Consider the following 26,156-nt stretch of genomic DNA (forward strand, 5'->3'; position numbering starts at 1 on the left):
GGTAGATCTGAAGTTTTAAAGTTTCAGACTGTAAATACAGATTACACAGATTTGTTTACACCCTCCACCTTATTCCAGATCCTACCATACCATGTGTGGATAATGTCAACAACAGACACAGGACGACAGCGTGTCACATGTAGACATGAAAGTCCACAGACAGAACAATGGTATGTGACGAGTTGGGATGGGAACACGATGCACAGACCTTATTATGACATCTGACCGAAAACCCAGCGACTTCAAGACGAAGGAACAGGACGTGCAAACATGCTAACTCATTTCCAGGTTTTATCTGTCTGTGTAGCTGCTCAAGGCTCCGCCACGTTCACCACAACTCACCACTGTTTCTGCAGAGCTGTTTGGAGCTGCATCATCAGTGTGGATCAGAGCTTTTATTCTGAAAACAGGAAACAGAGGTTACAATATTATAACCCTAATTCCATTAGCAGAAGCAGAGTCCACTACTGAACTCCGGGTCACACCCTCTTCAACTCACCAAAACACATTCGGCCACTAAAATCTGCATGAGATTCAGGACGCGGCTACCTGAATAGACCCTCTTAGAGCCGACGTCACGATGAAATCATGTTATCAGCTGGAGGTGCAGCTGCCTCTCCCCCACAGGGCTGTAGGCTCCATAGGAGTGTTAAAATGTGTTTGTCTTGTTGTGTTATTGGGAGCCAGAATAGAAGGAGTCATGGCTCAAAACCAGCCGCCACTGTCCGTCAACAAAAACAAAGACAACTATGGTTAAATGTGATAAGACCAAAGGACTGGACGGAGGCCATCATCAAAAATGCTCACATGTGCAGCGCACACTTCATATCAGGTTAGGGAAAAAGTATTTCCTGTTGTAGGGATGAATAAGGTTATGTGTATTAAGGGTTATCATGTCCACCTCATCAGAAACTGGGGAGGGATTAAGAGGAAGATTGGATTTCTCTGCAACACTAACTTTTTAGCACATTAGCTAACGTTAGCTTCCATAGCAGAACAAACAAGTGTGGTCCTCCTTTGTAAGATTGGCTTCCTGTGACATCATCCATCCACTGAGTGAGAGCATACGGGTCGGCCAGTCTGGTCCCGTTGGTCAGTGTTTACTTATTCAAGTAACACTGGCGGTCCCGGAGAGTGAGTGACCTGACATGGTGCGTTGGTAAATTCAGTCTGACGCTCTACACTAAAATGAGAGCCCTGTTGGTGGAAGAAACGCAGCGTTATATTTCTACATGAATGAACCAACGGTTAAGTTAATCACACATTCACTCCGCTCGGCGCTCTGCTGCTCCGTCTCCACGGACAGAGTGTCCAGAGTGCGCTCTGCCACTCTGAGAGTGCGCTGCTCTGGATAACCCAACGCTACATTCAGACAGCGCTCCCAATTTATCAACGCTCCAGTTTGTGTCAGAGTGCGCTCCCACACTCACAATGAGTGTTTCTGAACGCACCACTCACATCATCTTCCTCCATCGTCTAAAACAAGACAACACAACTTGTTAGCTAGCGCTAGCTAATGTCTGTGGAGAGCTGTTTTGCCTCCAGCTAAGCTCCGCCCACCAACAAACATCACACTGTTTACTAACAGTAAGCGAGTCCATACATTTCCCTGATAATGTGTCAAATCTTTGACTTGTAATCGATTACTCTGGCTTGAATAAAGAAGCTGGACACTTCCTCCAGCACTGGTCAGCACTGGTCAGCACTGGTTGAACTGGACATCAATACTGCAGAAGCCTAACGTGACCCCTGTGACCTCTGGCTGCACATCACTGATCACATACAGTAAACGCAGCAGAATCACACGACAGTATCGTGATGAAAACAAACACAGATCCAATCAGATTTTTATTAAAAGCAAACAGAAATAGTCGGCTTGTGTCCGCCCACAGCCGAGTGGCGGTCACTGACCTCAGCACAGCCAAACACAGAGGTAATAACCAGGCACGCTCCCTGGAGGTCTCCCCTCCGTCCTCCAGTCCCTGAGAGACGGGCTGCACGGCTCCAGAGATGAATAACCACAGCACTGAGTCTCACAGCAGTCGAGTGTGGAGATCACACAGCTGCAGCCTTCCTGTTTATTACAATAGCGACCCAGAACACGGCGAGGACGTAAAGGATAGGCAGGGAAAAATGTCACGATGTGGCGGTTCAGAGGTGGGCACGCTCTCCTGGACAGAGACTAGTGTGAATTAGTCACAGTGTCCAGGATGAGGGACAGGAGACAGCAGCCGGCAGACTGTTAATTCTCGCCGCTGGTCCGAGCAGATAGACACTTGAAAGGATTATGCACCTATCCAAACTCTCCTCTGTAATCCTTAAAGAGGACAACAAACACCTGAGGCTTTACGCCTCCACACAGTCCCCAAAGATGAGAGTATACAATGCTGCTTCCCTCATTTACATCTCTTACAAGTATTTTTTCCACTCAAGGTCGGACATCTTCCCGTGGGGAAACTAACAGCAGCTCCGCAGATGAAAACGAGTCCAAGTCCTCCTCTCTGAACGAGCTGTCAGATGTAAAGGCCGCGATCGCAGGAACAACGTGTCACGTCTTCAGAGGAGATTTTCATGAAGTCATTGTTTGCTTCTCTGCCTTTACAGCTCTTTTATGTGCTTGAGTGAATTAACACAAGCAGACGTTTGACGGGGAAATAATTCCTCTCTTCTGTAAACTCCACTTTTCTGTATTTACTGGTGGGAAGAGACAGAGTCGCGCTGCAGGATGAAACTGATGTGGTAATTTGTCTGACACTGACCTATAAAAACGTCTCTGCACTTCCACATTAAAAAGTTCCACTGGTGTGGATACACCAGTCGTCCTTGTAATTTCTCTGATGTTTCCTTTCAAGTAGCCGGTTTATGGATCACGGAGGGGCCGCCGACCCAAACAGCTTCAGACACAATCAACCGAGTGCACTCAGCTACTCTTTTTTTTTTTTTTTTTTAGCTGGAGGTTGAAGTAGCCGTCTCTGCACTCAGCATCAAATTAAGGTAAAAGTAAGCTGCTGGGGCCTGATTCAATTCTGACAGAAAAAGTGGAGCCACATTCATTGAATTTAAAAACCTCGCTGACCTCTGGACGTCCCTGCTGGAATGCAATGTTCAATATAGTCTCACATTAGAGACCCGTCTCACAGCTCCGTGCCAGAGCAGGACAGTCGGCTGCCAGAAACCACACTGCCAGACTTTACTCTGCTGTGGAAGCAGAGAAACAAATGTTAGCTCCGACCTGCTCACAGGACTGAGCCTGAGCAGAGAACAGGACTGAGCCTGAGCAGAGAACAGGACTGAACCTGAGCAGAGAACAGGACTGAGCCTGAGCAGAGAACAGGACTGAACCTGAGCAGAGAACAGGACTGAACCTGAGCAGAGAACAGGACTGAGCCTGAGCAGAGAACAGGACTGAGCCTGAGCAGAGAACAGGACTGAACCTGAGCAGAGGAGAACAGGACTGAGCCTGAGCAGAGAACAGGACTGAACCTGAGCAGAGAACAGGACTGAACCTGAGCAGAGAACAGGACTGAACCTGAGCAGAGGAGAACAGGACTGAGCCTGAGCAGAGAACAGGACTGAACCTGAGCAGAGAACAGGACTGAACCTGAGCAGAGGAGAACAGGACTGAGCCTGAGCAGAGAACAGGACTGAACCTGAGCAGAGAACAGGACTGAGCCTGAGCAGAGAACAGGACTGAACCTGAGCAGAGAACAGGACTGAACCTGAGCAGAGGAGAACAGGACTGAGCCTGAGCAGAGAACAGGACTGAGCCTGAGCAGAGAACAGGACTGAACCTGAGCAGAGAACAGGACTGAACCTGAGCAGAGAACAGGACTGAACCTGAGCAGAGGAGAACAGGACTGAGCCTGAGCAGAGAACAGGACTGAGCCTGAGCAGAGAACAGGACTGAACCTGAGCAGAGAACAGGACTGAACCTGAGCAGAGAACAGGACTGAACCTGAGCAGAGAACAGGACTGAGCCTGAGCAGAGGAGAACAGGACTGAGCCTGAGCAGAGAACAGGACGGAGCCTGAGCAGAGAACAGGACTGAGCCTGAGCAGAGAACAGGACTGAACCTGAGCAGAGGAGAACAGGACTGAACCTGAGCAGAGAACAGGACTGAACCTGAGCAGAGAACAGGACTGAACCTGAGCAGAGGAGAACAGGACTGAACCTGAGCAGAGAACAGGACTGAACCTGAGCAGAGGAGAACAGGACTGAACCTGAGCAGAGAACAGGACTGAACCTGAGCAGAGAACAGGACTGAGCCTGAGCAGAGAACAGGACTGAACCTGAGCAGAGAACAGGACTGAGCCTGAGCAGAGGAGAACAGGACTGAACCTGAGCAGAGAACAGGACTGAACCTGAGCAGAGAACAGGACTGAGCCTGAGCAGAGAACAGGACTGAGCCTGAGCAGAGAACAGGACTGAACCTGAGCAGAGAACAGGACTGAGCCTGAGCAGAGAACAGGACTGAGCCTGAGCAGAGAACAGGACTGAACCTGAGCAGAGAACAGGACTGAACCTGAGCAGAGAACAGGACTGAACCTGAGCAGAGAACAGGACTGAGCCTGAGCAGAGAACAGGACTGAACCTGAGCAGAGAACAGGACTGAACCTGAGCAGAGAACAGGACTGAACCTGAGCAGAGAACAGGACTGAACCTGAGCAGAGAACAGGACTGAGCCTGAGCAGAGAACAGGACTGAACCTGAGCAGAGAACAGGACTGAACCTGAGCAGAGAACAGGACTGAACCTGAGCAGAGAACAGGACTGAGCCTGAGCAGAGGAGAGCAGGACTGAGCCTGAGCAGAGGAGAACAGGACTGAGCCTGAGCAGAGAACAGGACTGAGCCTGAGCAGAGAACAGGACTGAACCTGAGCAGAGAACAGGACTGAGCCTGAGCAGAGGAGAACAGGACTGAGCCTGAGCAGAGGAGAGCAGGACCGAACTAGAACAATAAAATAAGTGACTTTTTTAAGTCACATTTTGCTGCAATAAAAATCACTGAATTGAGATGACAGACTGAAAAGTTTTAATCTTATTAGATACAACAGATGCTGATATTGTTTTCCTTTTGGGACAAAATTCACAGATGAAGAAAAGGTAATACTTTATATTATTTTATGGCAATACTCTCATAATGCAACATTTTTAGTGTCACACTTATGACTTAAGTATTGTGATAACATTGCATCGTGAGGCCTCTGGTGTGCAACAAACCCTCAAAGGAACCCTCACTCCCAGGGTCTCTGCAGGAGGCAGAGGTTTTTATCGGCTGTGATCAGCAGTGATGGAAACACAACACCTGGGTGGACACATTCATTTCAGCCCCTTTACCTGCAAGATGCTACGACAGACTGCCACAAAACACCGACTGGCTCCGCCCACACAGCGCTCAGATACTACTCACAATGTTTCAGCACCAAGTTTCAGAGAGGCTGAGTGAGAAAGAGGAACCAGCAGAATATGTTGTCACTGCTGCTTTCTGCTGTTTATTAACCTGATTTCTGTCTGGATGGTGATGCTGAATGTGACACACCAGGATAAAACACACACACTTGTCAGCTCGCAGTTGAAATCTATTTACTGACTAGTTTTAGCAGGTTTTCCTGCATTTATTAAAACCTGCTCATCCAGGTTAATTTTGGTGGGAAGTAGTTTTTATTTCTGTATTTTGTCAACTCTCAGATGAACCACACCTTCACAGCGTGTCTATGAAATGTGAGACGTGTCTTAAATGTGCAGAGTTTATTAGCCACTGTATCATCCGTTCACCTGCTGCAGTCTGCAGTGATGCACTCAGCTCCACACAGGTTCTATTACTGGTTAAATATTGATTATTATTGGTTAAATATTGATTATTATTGGTTGCTAAAGTTGTCAGGTTAAGTAAAGCAGGATAAAAACAGAGAGTCACACATAAAAACATTAGTTTGAGGTTTCCTGTTGTTTCTTCGTGGGACAGTGAGGTTAGTAATTAGACAGAGCAGATGGTGCTGTGGTTAATGTGAGCCGTGTCACTGTTCACTCATGACAGCGTGTTCATTTTCTACATGCATGTACAAGGTAACCCCCCCCCCCCCCCCACACACACACACACACACACTAACCCCAGAGGCCAATCTATGACTGACACCAAACTAATGAACCAGGAAGTCACAACCAGCTACTTGGTGTTACTTCTGGTGGACTTTAGACTCACCAGGAAAAAGACTTTGTGAGTTCAAAGGCTCAGTTTAAGTCTCTGAGACAGTTTGAGTCAGAATCAGTCCGACCGCAGGGACACATTCAGTTCATTCTGTTGTGCTCATTTACCTAGGAATGATCAACAGGAGACAGAAGGCTGTCAGGTTTCATCACTTCTGCCTTTACAACCAAAAAACACAATATTTTTAACTGACTACAAACTGAGTTAACCCCTTAACACCCAGCTTTCCCTCTTTATTTAACACAGAGCAGGTTCAAGGTTCAAGTTTCATGATGTTTACACTGAGCAGCAAACCTGCAGGGCTGAAACATGAAGCCAAAAGCTGCAGATCCTCTAATGCCCACTGGAGGCTGGCTCCTACAGTGAGTCAGTCCCCACAGACCTCCATGTTAACATGTAGAAATAAACATGTTCTCCGGATGCATTGTGTGGCAGGCGGCAGGCAGGGGCGGGGACCCAAGCATGCTACCCCTGATGTCGTGCACCACGTACACGCACACGTAAAAGCCAAAGTCAAGGCTTCAAAACGGGAGTCCACAAACCAACAGGTGACATCACAGTAATCTATACATTAAACCCAACTCTCTGTAGTTCAGCTGAACATGTGGTGTATCAGGGTCTCCATAAAGTTCAGAGGGTTTGAACCATGCTTAACTGCACAGCATGAGTCTGTCTCAGTGCTGAGTAAGGACGGGCTCAAAGATGCTGACGGACTGCAGAGTCTCATGAACCTGTTCGAGGCTCCTGATGGAAACACACCTGTGTTCTCAGACTGAGCTGCTCTGGCTAACACTGGATCCAGGGACTGTAATTGGATGCACAGTAAATCTTGTTAGCCGTGCAGAGACAAGAAGCTCGTAGCGAGTCCACTCTCCATTTACAACAGCAGTCATGTCAGATTAGTTCCCAGCGTGCACCTCCTCTGTTAAGGTGCTCCTTTAAAGTACCACTTTTCATCCTGCACTCAGAACGACACAAAGATGAATGATTTACAAAAAGGCTGGGACGACTTAAGAGCAGCATTAAAAGGAGAAGTCAAGCATGTGAGAAAAGGTAAAATCAAGACCTCCAACTAAACGCCTGCAGAAATGAAGTGAGGCGTACAGTGGATCTGTGGTGCGGCCAGTGATGGATGGAAGTCAGCAGATTGTTGCAGCCCAAACCGATTCATCCAGGAATGTTGTGACATCTACTTCTAATGGCATCTGCGTTCCAGGAGAATCAAACCTAACACAGTCTGACAGAAACATATGTCTCCGTTGTGCGTGTATGACTCCGGCTCTGCAGGCTCGACTCCACTGTACGGATGAGGAGGAAGGCTTTGTTTCACAGGTACACGCTCAGACGCTGAGAAGAAGCTGCTCCTCTGATCTGCCTGCTGTTCACATGGAGAACAGCTGACTCCTTATTAATGCTACACAGGACTGAACATCAACATAATAAGGCCATCTTTTACATGCTACACTACAGCAACCACAGATATCACTGAGCTGTGGCAGACAGATGGGGAGCAGGTAAATATGAACCAGATATTAAAACATCACTTTCACCTGCAGATTTCCTTCAACATGGAATAAAGACACAGCTCGTCTATGTTTTAATTTACAAACAAGAGAATTCAGAATCTAAAATATCTATTATTCTATAATCTGATATCACAGTATCAGTTTCACCATTATGTCTATAAATAAATAATAATTAAAGAAAAACATGTTGCAGCCTTCAATATAAACACAGATACTATCACAGGTGATAACATGTGACAAGCTGCACCAATGGTCCAAAACAGGACACACCTCTGGTCCTCTAAGTGGGCGTGGTCGTCTCCCCCACTTGAACCTTATTTAGCTGTGAAGCTGCAGGTGAGTGAAAGGTATCATTTGCTTTTTTAATATGATAAAAGAGTAAAACAAAAAGTCGTTAATCCTTTCCTGTAGTTTTACGATATTAAATGTCAGGTTGAGGATTTGAGGTCATATTTGTTTCACACACACCTGTAATTTTTCTGCTGGAGCAGGAAGTGACATTTGAAAAGCAGCCGAGAGGAAAAAGCTTCAGATCGAAGTGTGTCTGCTGTGAGCGACGGCAGGAGACGAGTGTTACACTGAGTGTAGATGATCAATGCTTCGCTCCGAGCACCCGGCTCAGACATGTGACCGGTCGACCAATCAGAATCATTCGTTAATCCATCAGAGAAAAAGTGACCAGTGATTTGTCTTTAAACAACAAAGTGAAGCTCCAGTTGTGTCCAGAAGGATCAGTCAGCAGGCTGACAGACGACTGGCTCTGCTGCAGGTGAGTCTCACACGTCAATCAACACAGTCTCACTCACGACTCCTCAAACACTCCGTCAGTGGAGCGACACATCAGAATATAAAGTCCAGGTTCCCTCCAGCATCAGTTCTGGACGCTCAGGGCTACATTCAGTCACTTTTCAAAATAAACTTCAATCATAGGTTTACTTTGTTTTCAGGTTTACTTCCTGAGGTTCAGGCAACAGAAGTATGTGGTTAGGTTTAGAGAAAAGACCGTGGTTTGGGTTTGTCACCGCCTTAACTTGACGTTACGCTTTGTTCTTTCAATAACTAACTCAATGCAGTTTTGGGTTCACACAGGACACAGACAGCTGTCTCCTGGCTAAAAGTCCTGTGTTTGTTTGACCCATCCACCGTCCCTCTGTCCCTCTGTCCCTCCGTCCCTTCCTCCTGCCCTCCTCTGTCTCACTCTTCATACGACAGCTGCTCCTCACAGCGTCAGATGATGACTACAGATGCACGTAATTAGACGTCTAATTGATTAATTGCCCGGCCGCTCGCTAGTCGGCACCAGAAATATTAGTCAGTTAAACAATCAGTGTTTCACTCATGTACAAGGCAGCTTAACTGTCATGCAGCCGCCCGCCACTAGTGGGAGCTACAGAGCGGTCAGACAGCAGTTCCCCTCCTCGCTGTAATGCTCCAGTAGACTGGAGTTTTAAACTGGAGAGACGTCCTCTCATAAACCAGCGCGGTTTGATCTAGAAAATGAATTCAGCAGCAATGAATCTTTTTTGAGATGTTATGTTATTTGTTAACTTTAAAGTGAAGTGCATCATTTCCGTCAGATAATCTGCAGGGGTCAGTGTGCCCCACATTTCAGACGCACTTTATTTATTTCAGATGTTATTTAGTGGTTAACTTTTGACTGTTCGCCGTCATGTTCACATTCATACGGCACGGCACAAAGTGTCTCATACTTCAGCAGCATTTAAAATCCAACATGGTTGTTGTTTCGGGACAATGGTTCAAATACTTAACAATAAATTGTGTTTGCCTTTTTAAGACTCGTCGACTAGTTTTAATTAAATTTTCATTTAGTCAACAGGGAAATTAGTCGCCAGGAAAGCTGGAGATTGGATTCATTAGTCTGGGACCCCTCAGCTGACTGAGAGTGCTTCAAGCAGAAGTATTTGTTGTTGTTGTTGTTGTTGTTGTTGTTGTTGTTGTTGTTGTTTTGTCAGTCAGGGTGTTGAGCAGTGGACTTCTGAAGACATTTTGGTCTCCAGATTTTGCTGCAGAGTCAGCGCTCTTCACTTTCACGCTGCTCTTTCAACTTGATGTGTGTTACCACTGTTGCAGGCGCTCTATGGCCGACTGGTGGCGCTCTATGGCTGACTGGTGGCGCTCTATGGCCAAGTGGTGGCGCTCTATGGCCGACTGGTGGCGCTCTATGGCCGACTGGTGGCGCTCTATGGCCAAGTGGTGGCGCTCTATGGCCGACTGGTGGTGCTCTATGGCCGACTGGTGGCGTAGCATGACAATACGAAAGGTGACAAAACGTTTGAATTCAACGAACTCAGAATGAGAACAGACTGGAAGTGGACAGTAGCCAGGAAGGTAATATCGAGTGCTTGCTTGCTCATCTAAAGAGGTCTGAACAGGCCCCATACACACACTTCATGAAACAGACAATCCAACAACTCTGTGTCCACTTCACACAGGTGACATCTCTTTTTCATTCATCACACAGTAACTCCCATCAGTTGTCATGTTTACTATCAACACCGTTAATACCTGTGAGGACAAACTGTCTTCACTGTGTTACGATCCATCACGTCTCGTGTCTTCGTATGCTGGCAGGATTTTCACCTCTCGTCTTTGAGTGAGGTCCTTCAGAATAGCCAGAAACATTTCTGCCTTCAGATGTGCTCAGACAACACTCTGTGTGTGTGAGTGAGTTGTTTTGATCACACCACATCATTTGGACGGTTGGCTCTGATGTGCTTCAGCAGAACGACAGATATCGTCTCTTTCATCGCACACATTCTTCTTTGTCTTCAAAAACTGGCGCCCAAAATCCCACAGTGCAACTTGGCGGCTGACAGCTCCGTCTGGCACCTGACTGAGTTAAGCTAGTAGCGGCTAATGTAGCGTCGAGCTGCTAACTTCAGTCAGAGATGATCAATCAGAGATGAGATGCAGCTCCTGATTTTTCTCCAAATATCTTCAGGCTCAGCTGATGCTGACTCATGTGACATCACTTGAGGCAGTTTATCAGACTTCACACAGACACTAAAGGCTTCAGCTTTTATCACATATGAAGTCATTCTGGCTAAAACCTGCGAACAGCCTCTGACTTCAGTATAAATCAACACAATAAGTGTGCGTGTGTTTGTCTCGCAGGTCCGCTGACAGAATCCTGTGACGACAGACGACTGCTGAAATGTAAATGAACAAACTAATACAGATGTTGCTCTGTTAGTCCTGACTGATGAGTTCTGTCTGTGAGCCGACAGCATGTGAAGCCAGCTGTCACTCTGCATCTATTCTCCCACAATCCTCCACTCTGAACTTTAGAAAAATACCTCCTCACCACATGCTGCTGAGAACAACTGTCACCACTGTCCTCTGCTCCTCCGTGTCCATTTCACTGTTTAGGATTTTATCTAATAATAATAATAATAATAATACATTATACTTGTATAATCATGACGTCATGGATAGCTGGCACAGGAAATGGTTTTTGTAATGATGCACTGATTCTGAAATGTTTTTGCTGTTTTTGTTGTTGTTTACTGATTTTTGTTGTTTTTATTTTAATACCGATTTTATTTTATTAATTTAATTTCCCTTTTTGTTCCTGGGAAACAAAGAAATCTTCATTATAAAAAAACTACTCAAATGTTTTACAGTCCTTCACTATGTGACCTTTAAAGAGCACAAATTCACTCAGACACATTAATAAAACAACCTTTAACATTACCTTACAAATGAAAACATAAAAAACCCTGCTCCATGAGCCTTTTTTACTTGTAATGTAATGATGTAATTCCCTCTTTAATATCTATTTTATATTGCTGTGAAAACGTCGACACATTTGTCCTTCAAACAGCTGAATTTATCACCAAAGCTACATTTTACAGGATCACACTAAACACATCATGAGAACATTATAACTTATCTTCAACCATTACTCATAATGTGACTTAATGTGACCTCCTTCAGCTGTTAGCTCCACCTGCTGCTAACTGCTAACGTTAACTAGCTGGTAACTGCTAACAGCTAACATTTACTGTCTCAGTTGATGCTGGACAAAGACGGGGACTAACGCTAACGGTAACAGTAACAGTAACGTTAGTGACATTATAGTTCTCGGCCTTCATGTGTTCATCGTTCTGCATGTTGTGGTGTTTTTCAGGTGGTTAAACAGGTGAGCTGATGTTGCTTTGCGGTGCAGACACAAGTCTCATCACTCTCTGCACGTGATTAGTTCTACTTCCAAACAACAGATGAGTTTCTTTTCGTCCGTCTGCAGTCAAAACATTTAGGGAACTTTTTCACTTTTTCTGCAGGGAGCATGTGTCACGATGACAGCTCTTCAAAAGTGAAGGCTGCTGTAAGGGAAACACTTAATCTTATTATATAGCTGAGTTCTGTCAGCATCCATTTTAAACACCAACATCAGTCGATCACGTTTAGTTAACTGTAGGAAGCCAAAGTCATGATTAAAATTGGATTAACTGTGCAGCCCTGATCTCTACTGATGTTTTTCTGTTACAGATTATTGAGTAACTGTTACAGAAACACATGAGTCCACAGTGCCAGAGAATTCGTACTGTACCTCCTTTTAATTACAGAAATGGAACAAAATGTAAATCTGGTCCAGAAAAAGCCTGATGCAGAGAGCATGACGTGATTTCTGTGACAGCTGCATCTGTATTCACTGAGATAAAACACTGCTGCTGAGTACTGTCAGTATCGTTTGTTATCTCCACTGAATTTAAACCACCCGACTGTTGTACAAACTCACAGTCGTCTCTAATTACAGACTGTCATATGTGAGTTAAATCTTACTGTGATCAACTTTACTGCACTGCATTAACAAAAGGTCAGTGCAGGTCTGCTGATATGAAGATCTATGAACGTGCTCAGTCTTCTGTTCAGATTCAGGATTAATAGGTGCATTATGGCGTCTTTACTTTCTCAAGCGCTCGTCTATTCTCTCCTGCTTCGGACTGAGAAACCATTCTATCAATGTTTGTCTTATTAAAATTATTTTCCAGGTCACATTTTTTCTCTCGGAGAGATTAAGCGAACTCGGAGCTGCTGTTCCAAACATTTCTAATCTAATTTTTCCCCCTCTTGCCTTTACAATTCTCATTATTGTTCTGTAATGTATTTGAGATCTGGCTCAACACCTTTCCCTCTGAAAAGCTCTTTATTCATTCAGAGAAGTGCAACCCCCTGCTCCCACTTTCCCGTTGACTCAGCAAGGCGGCATGAAATAACACTGCTTCAATTTAGACTGCTCCTCCAATAACCAGATAGAGTTCAAAGGGTGCTTAATCTCACCTGTCACTCAAACGGCTGGGAAGGAAGGCCGACATGAATGAAGAACAAAACGGCAGCTGAAAGTGTGTGAGCGATAGCGGCGCGTCGAGGTGAGCCGGAGGTCTTTGATTACTTCTCTCAGCGGACGTTCGCTGCGGATTCATTGTCCTCTTTCTTCACAGAGCGCTGCTTGACGTGTCTGCTGATTGTTCTTCTGGAGTTATGCCTCCGTCCATCACTTCCTGTTAGATTTCACAGAGACAAAACAAAACATGTTCGGACTGTAAATAACATACTGACGCACATGAGCAGAAACAAAACAGTGAGAACATGAATGTGTCATTTGATTGAGGTCAGAAGTCGAAGCTTTGACAGATGAAGGCAGCGTATTCAAGGTCTGTTGGTCTTAGACATGAAAAAGAGTCGACAGCCACTCTAACAGCTGTGTGCATGCTAATGTGTTCACAATGAACACGTTAAAGGTTCTGTTAGTCTGCTAACACCTGCTAACACCTGCTAGCACCTGCTAACACCTGCTAACACCTGTTAGCACCTGCTAACATCTGCTAACACCTGCTAGCACCTGCTAACACCTGCTAGCACCTGCTAACATCTGCTAACACCTGCTAGCACCTGCTAACATCTGCTAACACCTGCTAACACCTGTTAGCACCTGCTAACATCTGCTAGCACCTGCTAACACCTGCTAACACCTGTTAGCACCTGCTAACATCTGCTAACACCTGCTAGCACCTGCTAACATCTGCTAACACCTGCTAGCACCTGCTAACACCTGCTAGCACCTGCTAACATCTGCTAACACCTGCTAACACCTGCTAGCATCTGGATTTTTAATGCATTGGAAATTATTTTTATCAGCATTCACAGCCAGGTCAAATGACTCTGCAGCACTCGGGTATTTACTGAGAGTCGTTGACTAGAGATGATACGCCGTCTCATGGCGGTCACTTCCTGTCGACGTTAGAGATCAGAAGCACAGAGAGTCGTTGACTAGAGATGATACGCCGTCTCATGGTGGTCACTTCCTGTCAACGTTACAGATCAGAAGCACAGAGAGTCGTTGACTAGAGATGATACGTCGTCTCATGGCGGTCACTTCCTGTCGACGTTACAGATCAGAAGCACAGAGAGTCGTTGACTAGAGATGATACGCCGTCTCGTGGTGGTCACTTCCTGTCGACGTTACAGATCAGAAGCACAGAGAGTCGTTGACTAGAGATGATACGCCGTCTCGTGATGGTCACTTCCTGTCGACGTTACAGATCAGAAACACAGAGAGTCGTTGACTAGAGATGATACGCCGTCTCATGGCGGTCACTTCCTGTCGACGTTACAGATCAGAAGTACAGAGAGTCGTTGACTAGAGATGATACGCCGTCTCGTGACGGTCACTTCCTGTCGACGTTACAGATCAGAAACACAGAGAGTCGTTGACTAGAGATGATACGCCGTCTCATGGCGGTCACTTCCTGTCGACGTTACAGATCAGAAGTACAGAGAGTCGTTGACTAGAGATGATACGCCGTCTCATGGCGGTCACTTCCTGTCAGCGTTACAGATCAGAAGTACAGAGAGTCGTTGACTAGAGATGATACGCCGTCTCATGGCGGTCACTTCCTGTCAGCGTTACAGATCAGAAGTACAGAGAGTTGTTGACTAGAGATGATACGCCGTCTCATCGTGGTCACTTCCTGTCAACCAGCAGCTCTTCATGATGTCACAGAACGGAGCGTTGACAGTAGTTTTTGTGAATCTTTGGTCTGAACTGGACTTCACAATGTTTCTACTTAAAACTGGTGGAATCAGCTGCTTCACTGAACAACACAAAGGTTCAAGGAATCATGAACAGAATCAGTTCACCAGAGTTCATCTGGTGGACAAAAGGAAAGACTAATAACACTAATAACACAGATTTTGTGAAAGTTTTGCATCATTGTTTGCATGACCACATTCTGATTCTTTCAGTTTTTCTTCTCAATCACGAGTTTCAGGATTAAATTCAAGCTTTTCATTTGTTTGTACTTCGCAATGACACTGCAATGACACTGCAAATATAATCAAGTGATACTGGGAGGTACAACCTCTTCAAACTCTGATGTTATGCACTGTAAAGCAGTCTGATGAAAACAGCTTTTCCAACAGAGAAAATTTCTACAGAGAATAAAATGAGAAATGTGTTTTGTTGAAAAATAAAGCAGCAGACAAAAGGTGATAATATCGGGTCACGGACAGATCAGGGAACAATCAAGTCGTTTTCAGAGAGAATTGGACAGAAACTCTTCTTTTATACGATCCTTTATTCGTTATTCACACTGGCAGGAATGTTTCATCTTTCCATTGGGTCAATTTCTTTTTCCTTCACCTCCAATTAAAACAGTTCAAGGATGGAGAGAGTGACTTTAGTCTAAAGAAAAAACACTTGATTTAAATATCATTCAAGTCAAAGAGACAATGGCTGTCTGGAAACCCACTCAAGCTAAAGTATTAAAGTAGCTCTTCTGTGGATTACCTTGAGTAATGATATAATCACCATGAAGGGGCCAATCATGTTGCTTTCTAATGGTAACACTTTCATTCACTCCAACTGCTAATACCTCTTCACTTTGTTTGTGCTCTGCTGTTTGCTTTTCATCTTTTTCTTTATCACCTCACAAAGAAGGTCACAGCAAACTGGAGGGAAATAAATTTCTGATTATGCAGCAGTGAAAACTGTCGGACTGCTCTGTAATTGCTGCTTTTCTGAGAGTTAAGTATAATATTTAATTAGCAATCTGGTGACAAAGGAACTTAAAGCTCAGAATCAAAGCTAATTGCAGTAACAAGAGTACTTGTAATTACTGCCTCTGAATATGTCGAGAGCCAGATCACGGTCACGTGGTTTCATCACCATGAACACCAGAAGCAGTGAACTGTTAACCCTACAGCTGCTGTCTGGGTATGACACTCTGTTTAACCAATCCATGTTTGTACTTCCTGTCTTTGTGGTCTCATGTTAAGACCAGGCCTACAGGAAGTGCCCCGGGCTCTGAAGCCAAGTTTCATAATGGCCAAACAGTGGTACTGCAATAACCGCGGTCTGTCATGTGATGCCATGGAGCCCAAAAAGACTTTCTCCCTTAGACCTTCACTGGGAAAGAGATGCATGTCAATGACAACCACCTTTAATGGCGCTATCCCAGCAGGAAACGCAGCCATATCTCTGTAAATAAACAAGCACCTTTCGTGGTACTATCCCTGCAGGAATGCATCAATGTCTTGCTAAAACAAACCGGCTTTTTTTTGGCAGTATCCCAGCAGGAAACACAGCCATGCCTTGGTGAAACAAAACCACCTTTTGTGTCACTATCCCGATTGGAAACCCAGAGATGACTCCATAAAAGACAACCGCCTTTGTGGCACTATCCTGGTCTCTTGGTTGGCAGGCATCTCTCCAAGGTGTCAAACCATCCACCATTCCCTCCACCTCCTGATGACAACATCAGCTCAGACGCTATGTCACGTTAGTACCATCGACATGATCAGTATAAAACGTACAAATATAACGTACTCATGGTTTACAGACACGTACAACATTTCTTCCTGAGTCCAGTCAGCAGCGTAAAGTCAAACAGAAACAGCTCTAAAGTTCAATATTTTCCATCCTGTTCTCTGAAAACTGCGTGAACACAAACAAAGGAAGCTGCAGAGCCCGTTGTTCATTTCACTCAGCTTCAGCGCTGACGTCATGGTAACACACTGCAGTATTTATGATGACACAGCTCTTATATGTTATCACACTGCCAATGAACCAAAAACCCCAGAATTGAAGTGGGAAGCTTTGTGAGGAGCCAGCAGTCTTCCTTAATGGACAGCCTATTATGTGGAGTGTAGGATCTGCATTAACAGAGCCATACCTTTGTCTCTGTGCGTGCCTCAACTCCTTAAGACCCATCATTCCTTTCTGTCGCAGCCTGATAAATCAGGGCACCTAATCAGTGTATAAATATTCATGAGTCCAGCTCAGAGTGCTTTTCAAGGTGTAACTCTTCACAATAGCTTGGCGCACAGCCTCCAGTGTGCCACAAATCCTGGAGCACAGTGGCAAAGTTGAGAGGTGAGAGAGAGGAGTGTGCCGCTCTCTTCACCCTTTTAGCATTTAGAGTAAGTTTCTCACATGGGAGCACCCTAAACTCTTTTTTTTAGAAATCCCCCGAGCGTACTTTTCTCTCATTCATTTCCCAGATTGAAATATGAGGTGTCAAAACATGAACAATTATGGAAAATCATAAATTTGTGACCAATTTGGGAAAGGGAATGAGGCTGTCAGCTATCTGAGATGTATGCGTTTTCAATTTGGCGTTTCTTAATGCCTGCCAGCTTCTCTCGCCGTACCGTTAAACTGCCATTTCTCCTTGTACTAATTGAACGCTCCCCCCGTTCCCGGCCCACACCATCATGTATTGCTCATCTATCATTGTTTGTTGGGAGCCAGTGTGGTTGTCCTTTCCACTGACTTTGAGAGAGCACTTCATCTTATTTGTTTGTTCCCTGACATGGGAATGATGCACTCGACCAGGCTGGCCATTTAGAAGCTGGGCTCTGTTCAAGAACAGCCTCCTTTATCATCCTGTGTTACCCAGCACAGTGGCTCTGTAAAGGACCCGCACACGGAGGTCATTTGTCATCCGTAAAGTAAAACTATTTACCATTGGCATCTAATTTACTTAATAGATAAGCAGAGGAACGGAGCTCAGAGCTGGGATACGTCACCGGCTGCTTTGCTCTCCACCTATTTGTATTTTAAGAAGCACAGACGGAGTCGTGTGCAGCAGACGTCATGTCGTCTGTGACTGTGAATAAAACCTCTGATGGAGGCTGATTGTTGGTCGTCAGTTTATCAGGACAGAGGACAAAACACAGTCAGAGTTACGTGTGTGTGTGTGTGTGTGTTCTCCATGAGCTGTGAACATAATAATAATTTGACCAGAAACAGAATTACAGCAACGACGAACAGGAGAACTGAAAATGTTGCATCTTTAAGACAAGTTTCACAGGACGGATAATAAGAGACAGGATGAGGTGATTAAAAGTGCAGGAAACAAGATTAAAACATGATATGAATATAAAAACAAAAGGTTGAGATGAATATTACACACTCAGATATTTGTCCCCGGGGTGCAGAGTAATGACTTACATAACGGCCCGACACAGAGACGGCAGGAGCTCATTAATCAAGGCAGAGCAGTGCACTTTGAGTTTTGTATCATGGGATAAGGACTTAGAGCCGGGGGGCGGAGCTTAACATCCTGCGTCACGCAGAGTGTCGTGTGCCTGATGCACGTCAGCTCTCGTGAGGTCGTCACATCACTTGTTGAATAAGCTCGCAAAACAGTAACCTATAAAGTTGTTCATCAACCTAATCTTTGCTGAACTGTCACTACAGAGGTGATCAACATCAATTTCCCATCAAACACTTTCAGCCTTTTTTCCACCACAATTTGTGCATAAATCCAGGTTTTTTTAACTGTGGTGAAACCCACTGAAAATAGGCGACAGTCTTTTCCCACTGGCAGCAGACCAGAGCTGTGCACACGGCTCTGCAGCAGACGAGCTGCCTTTATGTTTTTAATGTTTATGTCACAAACTGGAAAACAGGTTAGTAAACAGCAGCAGCACGTTGTCATTAAACACACTGTTAGAAACAGACTGCACGTGTTCAGCACCTCTCTAGTTTTCCAACCACTCAAAGCACTTTAACACTACGAGTCACATTCACACAGTCACACACTGGTGGCCGCGGCTAATGTACAAGGTGCTCAGTTCTTAGACCCTCACGCCAATGGAGCAGCCATCAGGAGCAGTTTGGAGGTCACTTCAACATGACGACCAGAGGAGCCGGGATCGAACCACTGATCTTCAGATTAGTGGACGACTCACTCCACCTCTGAGACACTGTCACACCGTGTTAAGTGTTACAACTATTAATCATAGTTGCTTTAAACAGTTGCTTTAGTTATCAGGACATGTTGGCAGTGAATACTTTATTCAGGAGATCCTTCGTGCCCACGGCAACAAGACTGTTTAATACATCCTGAATCCAGTCTCGCACACACTCACACACACTAACAAATTTTCACAACTGGACTGTGTAATGGGCAATTTTATTTTAATTTAATCTCTATTTATGCACTTATTTGAATGTATTTTATTTTGTTTTTATGAGCTGCTCGACAGCTGAATTTAATTCCCTTTGAGATAAATAAACTTCTTTCTATTCTATTTCTATTCTATATTGTTCATGTGCTAACTGGCTAACTAGCATCAAGACGCTCTTCCTGTTTCCCTTTCTCAATGATGAATACAGACGACCACCGTCTGCTGCTGTGGAGACTTATTTCCTCTCAGCAGGAGCAGAACGGACGAGCTGATTGGCTGTCGTCTCTGTGGTGTGTTAGTGTGCTTCTCATTGGTCGAGACACAGGTGACGTTAGACAACACAGCAGTCTGTGTGGTGTGTCTGGGCCTTTAAACCATCTGTGTTATATTGATTAAGAAGCAAAACGTAATCTGAATGAATATTTCAAAAGCTAATTATCAGTCTACAACATGATGTTTAGAGAGGAGAGAGTCAGAGCAGCAGCGTCCATGTTTACGCTGCAGGAGAGTGAGAGAAGGTGAAGAAACAGAGAGAAGGTGAAGAAACAGAGAGAAGGTGAAGAAACAGAGAGAAGAGGATCTGTTGTTTGGATGCTGTCTCCACCTCAGCTGCTGACTCCTCACCCAGGTACAGATAAAACCTTGCAGCTTCTTTCAGTTCTCTCTCCAACACGAGCTTGTCGGGTTCAAACCTCTTTCCCAGTAACAATGAGAGCCTCCTGCTACTGTCTGTGTTAACGCTGGTAATTACAGCTGGGTGATGATGACTTGCAGCGAGCACAGTCTCCTACTGTTCCCTGTCCTCTCCCTGCAGCTTTAAAAACAGTAAAGCTTGTAAAACACAAAGTTTTATACTGAATTACTGATCTTTTTTAGTCCCCGCTCTGAGAGAATTCAGCAGAGCACCAGGTGATGACAGCTTATTATCCTCCACAAATAGCAATTCAGCTGATTTTCAAAGCTGTAAGTCTGACTGGCACCTTAGCGTGGCATTTAGAAATAGTCCTGCAGCTTAAAATCCACCCGTGGGCTCCTCAGCTTTATGAAGTGTCTGTATTAAGGTCACCGCTTCGATCAGGGTTGTCGCTTCAGGGTTACAGTGGAGAAAAAACACACTCTTTCTGTTCTCGCTCTGACAGTCTGTCCGCGCCTCTCTGATGATATTCATTGTTGCCATTCTCAGACAACGGTGCTTTTATTTTGACGGTTTGCTCACTTGCCTCCAGGAGACGATGTGGAGGCGGAGCCAGCTCTAATCAAAACTGCAGGGCAGCTCTTTGCAGGATCCAACGGTCTCTCTGAGGACCTGCAGCCCGGGATGGAGGCGAGGTGACCTCAGATGAAACTAGCTCAACCCCCGACCACTCAGAGACGCTCAGGGCGACGAAGCTGCAGCCAGGCGGAGACGGTACCGAGGAAGAGGAACTCACTTCAAGGACAACACACACACAGTGCACCAAAGTCAAAGGAGATGTTGCTTCAGGAATCAGGCTGCATGTTGGGAAGTCATGCAGCTCTGTTGTTGGTTATTTTCTCATTAACATCACGTACCAGGCTGAAACAGGCTGAGAGGGCCCGTGGCCACAAAGCATTCAGTCCAGCAACACTTTTAACACACTGATGAGACGATAAACTTAAGGCAGCTCAGATTATTCAGTAAGTTCAATACATATCATTGTGTCAGGAGTAATGCTCCTGAAACAGACTGACTCTGAACAGGCAAGCTGAGTAAAACAAGTGAGTCCCAAGTCCTAATATTTGAGGTACAAGTCCTCAGCAAGTCAAACTGCAGCCTTCACCAAATGTAATGCCATCATGACGACAGACTAATGATTAAATATTAAAAACTATTAATGCTTTCTAAGTTTTATATTTGTTATTTGTTTGTACGACTGAACGTAATCATAAAGACGTCGAGCTGACTCTGAACTTTAACAGCATTTAGCACTATCAGTCCCAACAGAGTGAATTTTGAGTGTTTCTGTCTGGTTGAATTAACTCATCTCATACTGGAAAACGTCACAAACTTCCCAACTTTAAAGACATTTCCTGTGAGGTCACTCTTCCTCTGAAGTGATATTGTTTATGTTTTATGTCTAAATGAAATAATAACATTAACATGAGGAGAATCAGAAACTGAAGGAACGTTAATTGAGTCATGGCACATTTTTTACATAACATACTTTTTCATCTTTGTGTTTTGTGGGAATGGTATAAAAAAATGATCAAGTCAAGAGGCTCAAGTCCGAGTGAAGTCACGAGGAGGGATGGGTACTGAACCCCAGTGTTACACGGGCCCCGGGGCCAAATTGCTGTTTGAAACATCTGATGAAAGTGCATCAGAGTGATGCCGTCTGGAAAGCCTCTGAGACAAACTGTCATATTGGGCTTTAGAAATAAAACTGAAAACCAAAGTTGAAACAACGCTGAAGCAGAATGTTCATTTATATACTGAACTAACACACACAGAAAATAAAGCAATGCGAATTCTGGTCTTCATGTGTTTTATTTTTTTTGTCTTATAACCCCAAAAGAGCCGATGAGAGCACCGTTACAGCACCAGATCGATCAGCAGCATCAGTGAGAGCCGTAGTATCGTTACAACCTTAAAGTGGACGAATTGTTAATTTCTAACAAGGGGGATGCAACGTAGCTTTGATTTTTTTGCGTGCACACATCATGCCCACAACGACTTTCACAAAATGTACAGCTCCCAAAGGACATTATTGCAGGACGCCTTAACCATAACTATATTTATAATTCTACAACTGTCCTGTGTATTCAAGTAATGAGTAAATACAACATTTTATGCAGCAGAGTGAATTTATTTTTGTCTTTTTGTCTCACAAACACCCTTCAGTCACTGGTAATCATCTCACCAACATATCACTAGCTGTAAATGTACTTTAGTTATACAGTACAATCACCCCATATGTGAACCAAAGTGCTTCACTGACTATCAAACAACAAATGAAACCAATATTATTTTTCTACTCCAAATATAAAGCACGCTTTGCCCTACATAACCAGGTGTCACCAAAGCATGTACAGAAAAGCAGGTAAAGTTTGCAGTTAGCTAGCTAGCTGTCCAAGTTCACTTCACTTTGGCTAGCTGAACGTTAGCTCTATCACAAAATAGCCTAGGCTAACAGTAGCATAGCTAGATAAGGCATTTCTGTGGAAATAGCCAGTCTGCAACATTCAAGTTCTGTGTGAGAAATCATGTCACTTAAATTGTCTGGGCATGAGTCAGACCCAAGCTTCTCACCCGTTCTTTATAAAGTAATCACGAAGCTCAAACTTTTTTCTCCGTGTGGTCATGCTGCCAATGAATGCATCAACTGAGTGCGTGAGTGAGTGTGCGTTCAGCTATAACATGCTCCCGTCTCACGCGCATGTGTTTTTTGGTTCCACCAAGTGCAAGCGGTTTCAACTTTCACTTTCTACTGCGGGTGCACGTCCTCAAGCACTATAAAATAAACTGAGTTGCGGGATTTAGCAGCACAGCTCCACCTGCACACACAGATTCTAGATTAACAAGGGGGATGGTTTTTGGTCAGTTTTCTAACAGAGGGATGGCATCCCCCCTCATCCCCCCTCAATTCGACCACTGACAATACCCGTCCCTGGTCACCAAGTCTTTGGGGATTTTATTGAGTTTAAAGTCAACAAATTTTGCCGTGAGTCAGCTGATGAAGATCCATGAAGAAGCCGTGCAAATAAAGAGGCAGTTTGGCACTAGTTGGTCCTCGTACTGTACGTCTGATCTGTTAAAAATAAAAATGCTTTTAGGATGAGGACGAACTGATGTGTTCGGTTAACGTAGCGCTAACTCAGGTAGCTAACGTTGGTTGTGTTGTTGGACGTGTAAACTTCCGTGAAGGTGACAGAGCAGCTAACGTTTCCTGAACTCTGACTGCAACAGGACCAGTTTCCATCCAACACTGTGGATGAACAAGATGTTTTTAAGAAATAACCTCTGATTCTACAAACTGCTGCTGCTGCTCGGCCTCACAAGTGACGCTCAGATATTAATGACAGCGTGAGATATTTACTGGACATGCAAACGACTGCAGCTGACAGCAGAGGAGTGAAGCAGCGTTTATCAGTCAGCCTCGGATCTTCGCTGCAGCCTGACGTGCTCCTGCCCACAGATGTAACTTCACATCGCAGTGACACAGACTTCCTGTTCATTGTTAGTAAATTAAAAAACATTTCCCTTAGCTGGTTTCATGTGAGTAAAGTCAGCTCGTGGCGAGGCTAATTTATGCAAAAGGAAATGTTTCAGGCGTAAACTAATAACACGTTAGCATGTTGTATTTGTGGGGAGACAGTGTTGAGTAAGAGACAGCTGTTTGTGTGTGAACCTCTCCTCGTCTGTGACGGTGAACTGAATCTCTTTGTGTCGTGACATTGCGAAACAATCAGCGTCCAGGGTAACGGTTTAGTAAGCATCAGTTCCACAGGTCGGCGTACGGTCATTCAGGCACTGAATTCATCTACAGCACATTTACTTTCTAATCAGACGAGGTCACAGAATAATTACTGCGTCTGCTTCACAAGAACAAAGCAGTGTGATCGAACAGGAGGTTAAAAAGCGAGAGGGGAGGAGCTCTGTGGTACATTTACATGCACAGAAGTAGTGCAGGTAATGACAGCGCCTTCAGGTCAGGTCTTACTTGGATTAAGTTGTTCATACGAGGCCTTCACACGGGGAAAGTCTGTGTCTCTGTCTCACGGCAGCAGATGACTGCATGAGTGTGAGCAGTGAACACCTGGAGTTCAGGAAATGAAGAGTGTGCCAGTAACACCGGAGGAAACACACTCACCACCAGCTCCCTCCTGCCGTCTGCACACATGATTATCCTGACAGCAGACTGGACCTGAGCTCACTGAGTCCACAGTGTTAAAAGCTGCTCTTTTGAATCCTCAGCCCTCAAACATGGAAACTGAAGGAGGCTGTAAACAGCTCTTAATCCTTTTCTTCTCACTCCTCCAGCGTTAGCAGGTATTAAGTGATAATAGGTGTGTTCTGACTCAAGGGCAGCGTCCTCCTCTCAGTGCACATGTTTTGGACTGACCCGTCCTGATGGGTCCCGTCTCAGAGGCAGATCACAAACACTGTGTAGCCTTCTGTTGCAGGTGGAGCCAGACAAAGACAGAAATCTCTGCTCTGCATTTTCCCACAGATATTTGTTTTATTGGCCGTTTGAGAGCAACTTCCTGGTGATAAAGAGACTTTACGACTTGACATTGAGCATTTGAATGCACCATTAGTTTTTAGCTGTGTCCCAGTTTCATAATACACACTGATTCTCAGCAGGTTTGGGTCTGTGGTGTGTTCACGACAGGAAGGTGACACACTAATGTAATGGACACTCTTCCAAAGTGTCCGTGTGCAGACTGAAGGAAACACTTGAGTTCAGATGGAGCTGCTGATAAATTCTTTTCTGTCGTGCACAAAGGAAAAACTACAGTTTCAGCTGCTTCACAAAAACATCTTCAAAACTAAATGATGAAAATTCAATCTTTGGAAAACATTTTTTCTTTGTTAAGTGTGACTGACTGAATCTGCAGTTTGAGTCTGTTATTTCCTTTTAGGGACAAAAGCATGTTGATTGCTTGTGGGGCCACGTGCAGACATTTTGTGGGGCAGACGCTCACGCTGAAAAAAACAGGACACCTGAGTGTGTGAGAGAGGAAACTGTGCACTGGGACAGCACGGCCTGCTGGGAAGTTTCTGTGTGTCTGTCGGCACCAGAGGGGCTCCTGAATACATACGGTTCATCTGTGGACAGTGATGAGAGCAAAGATCTGTGTGACATTAATGTGAGAGGCAGCTGGGGAATCTTTCAAGGAAAATAGGTGTTAGGAATGATTGGATTTTAAAATGCAACAAGAAGAAAAACTGATTCATAAAATCCTGTTTCGAGCTCTTCTGAAAGTTGATTTAAGAGATTTAAAACTTTTAGACTTTAAGACTTTTTGAGGTTCTTCTGATAAACAGAAACTGTATCTGTGTACAAACTTTACGTTTTTGGTTTTGTCTCCTCAGCTCTGCACCAGCCTCTGCTGGTTCTCTGAGATATTTTAGTGGGAGGAGTCTGTGAGAGCGTGACGACATCCATTCCAAAAGATTTCTGCCTAAAATAGGAGCTGGTTGGTGGATCAGAAACACCCTCATTTAAACACTGACTCTTGTTTCCCCTCCCCTTCCACAGAACAGAGAAGACACTTGTTCATGTTGTTGCTCCTCCCCTTCATGTTTACTGTTTACACGATTTGCTGCTTCCTGTTTGCTGTGAGGGGCGCAGCTACTGGTTGGTTGAACAATTATATTCAACATGTTTGATTTTGTTGGAACATCAAGACGAGACAAAGACTGAACCCTCTGAAAACGGAGCTCCTGCAGGCGGCCGTGTGGCCTCACTGTTTTCAGCATCCAGTTTAAAATCCATGTAAAAGTAACGACTATAAGAACTGAAGCATTTATTCTTTATTCTTTTGGCAACAGAAAGCTGAGACTTTGGCCATCAGGAGAAAGCCAGGGTTCAGTATTTCTTCAGAACTGGGTCACAGCTCGTCACGAGTCAGAGAGGAAACTGTGTGTGATTCACACATCAACCAATACGAAAACTACTCCAGGAGAAAATTATATTCCCTCTTTACAACATCCAATCAGGATGCAGAACCAGACGCAAACACAACTCTTGTTCACCAGCGACGTGACCTGAGCCTCACGCACTCAGCACAGAAAATAAAACTGTGATTTTGTCCTGCGTGCGTTGAGGTCTCGTTAAATGCGAGAGTAAATTTGTCAGCAGCGGCTGAGCTGCAAATCAGAGGCTGTCGGGAGTCTTTGTGTCGCCATCACTGTGACATTCACATCCTGATTTAAACTTGTGCTGCTGACACAAGGCCACACAGTGCCGTGTGCAGCTGCTCGTACAGTCGGCCTGTCATCTACACTATATCATATCAATA

This window comes from Epinephelus fuscoguttatus, linkage group LG8 (genome assembly GCF_011397635.1).
Source record: "Epinephelus fuscoguttatus linkage group LG8, E.fuscoguttatus.final_Chr_v1".
In the NCBI taxonomy this organism is placed as follows: domain Eukaryota; kingdom Metazoa; phylum Chordata; class Actinopteri; order Perciformes; family Serranidae; genus Epinephelus; species Epinephelus fuscoguttatus.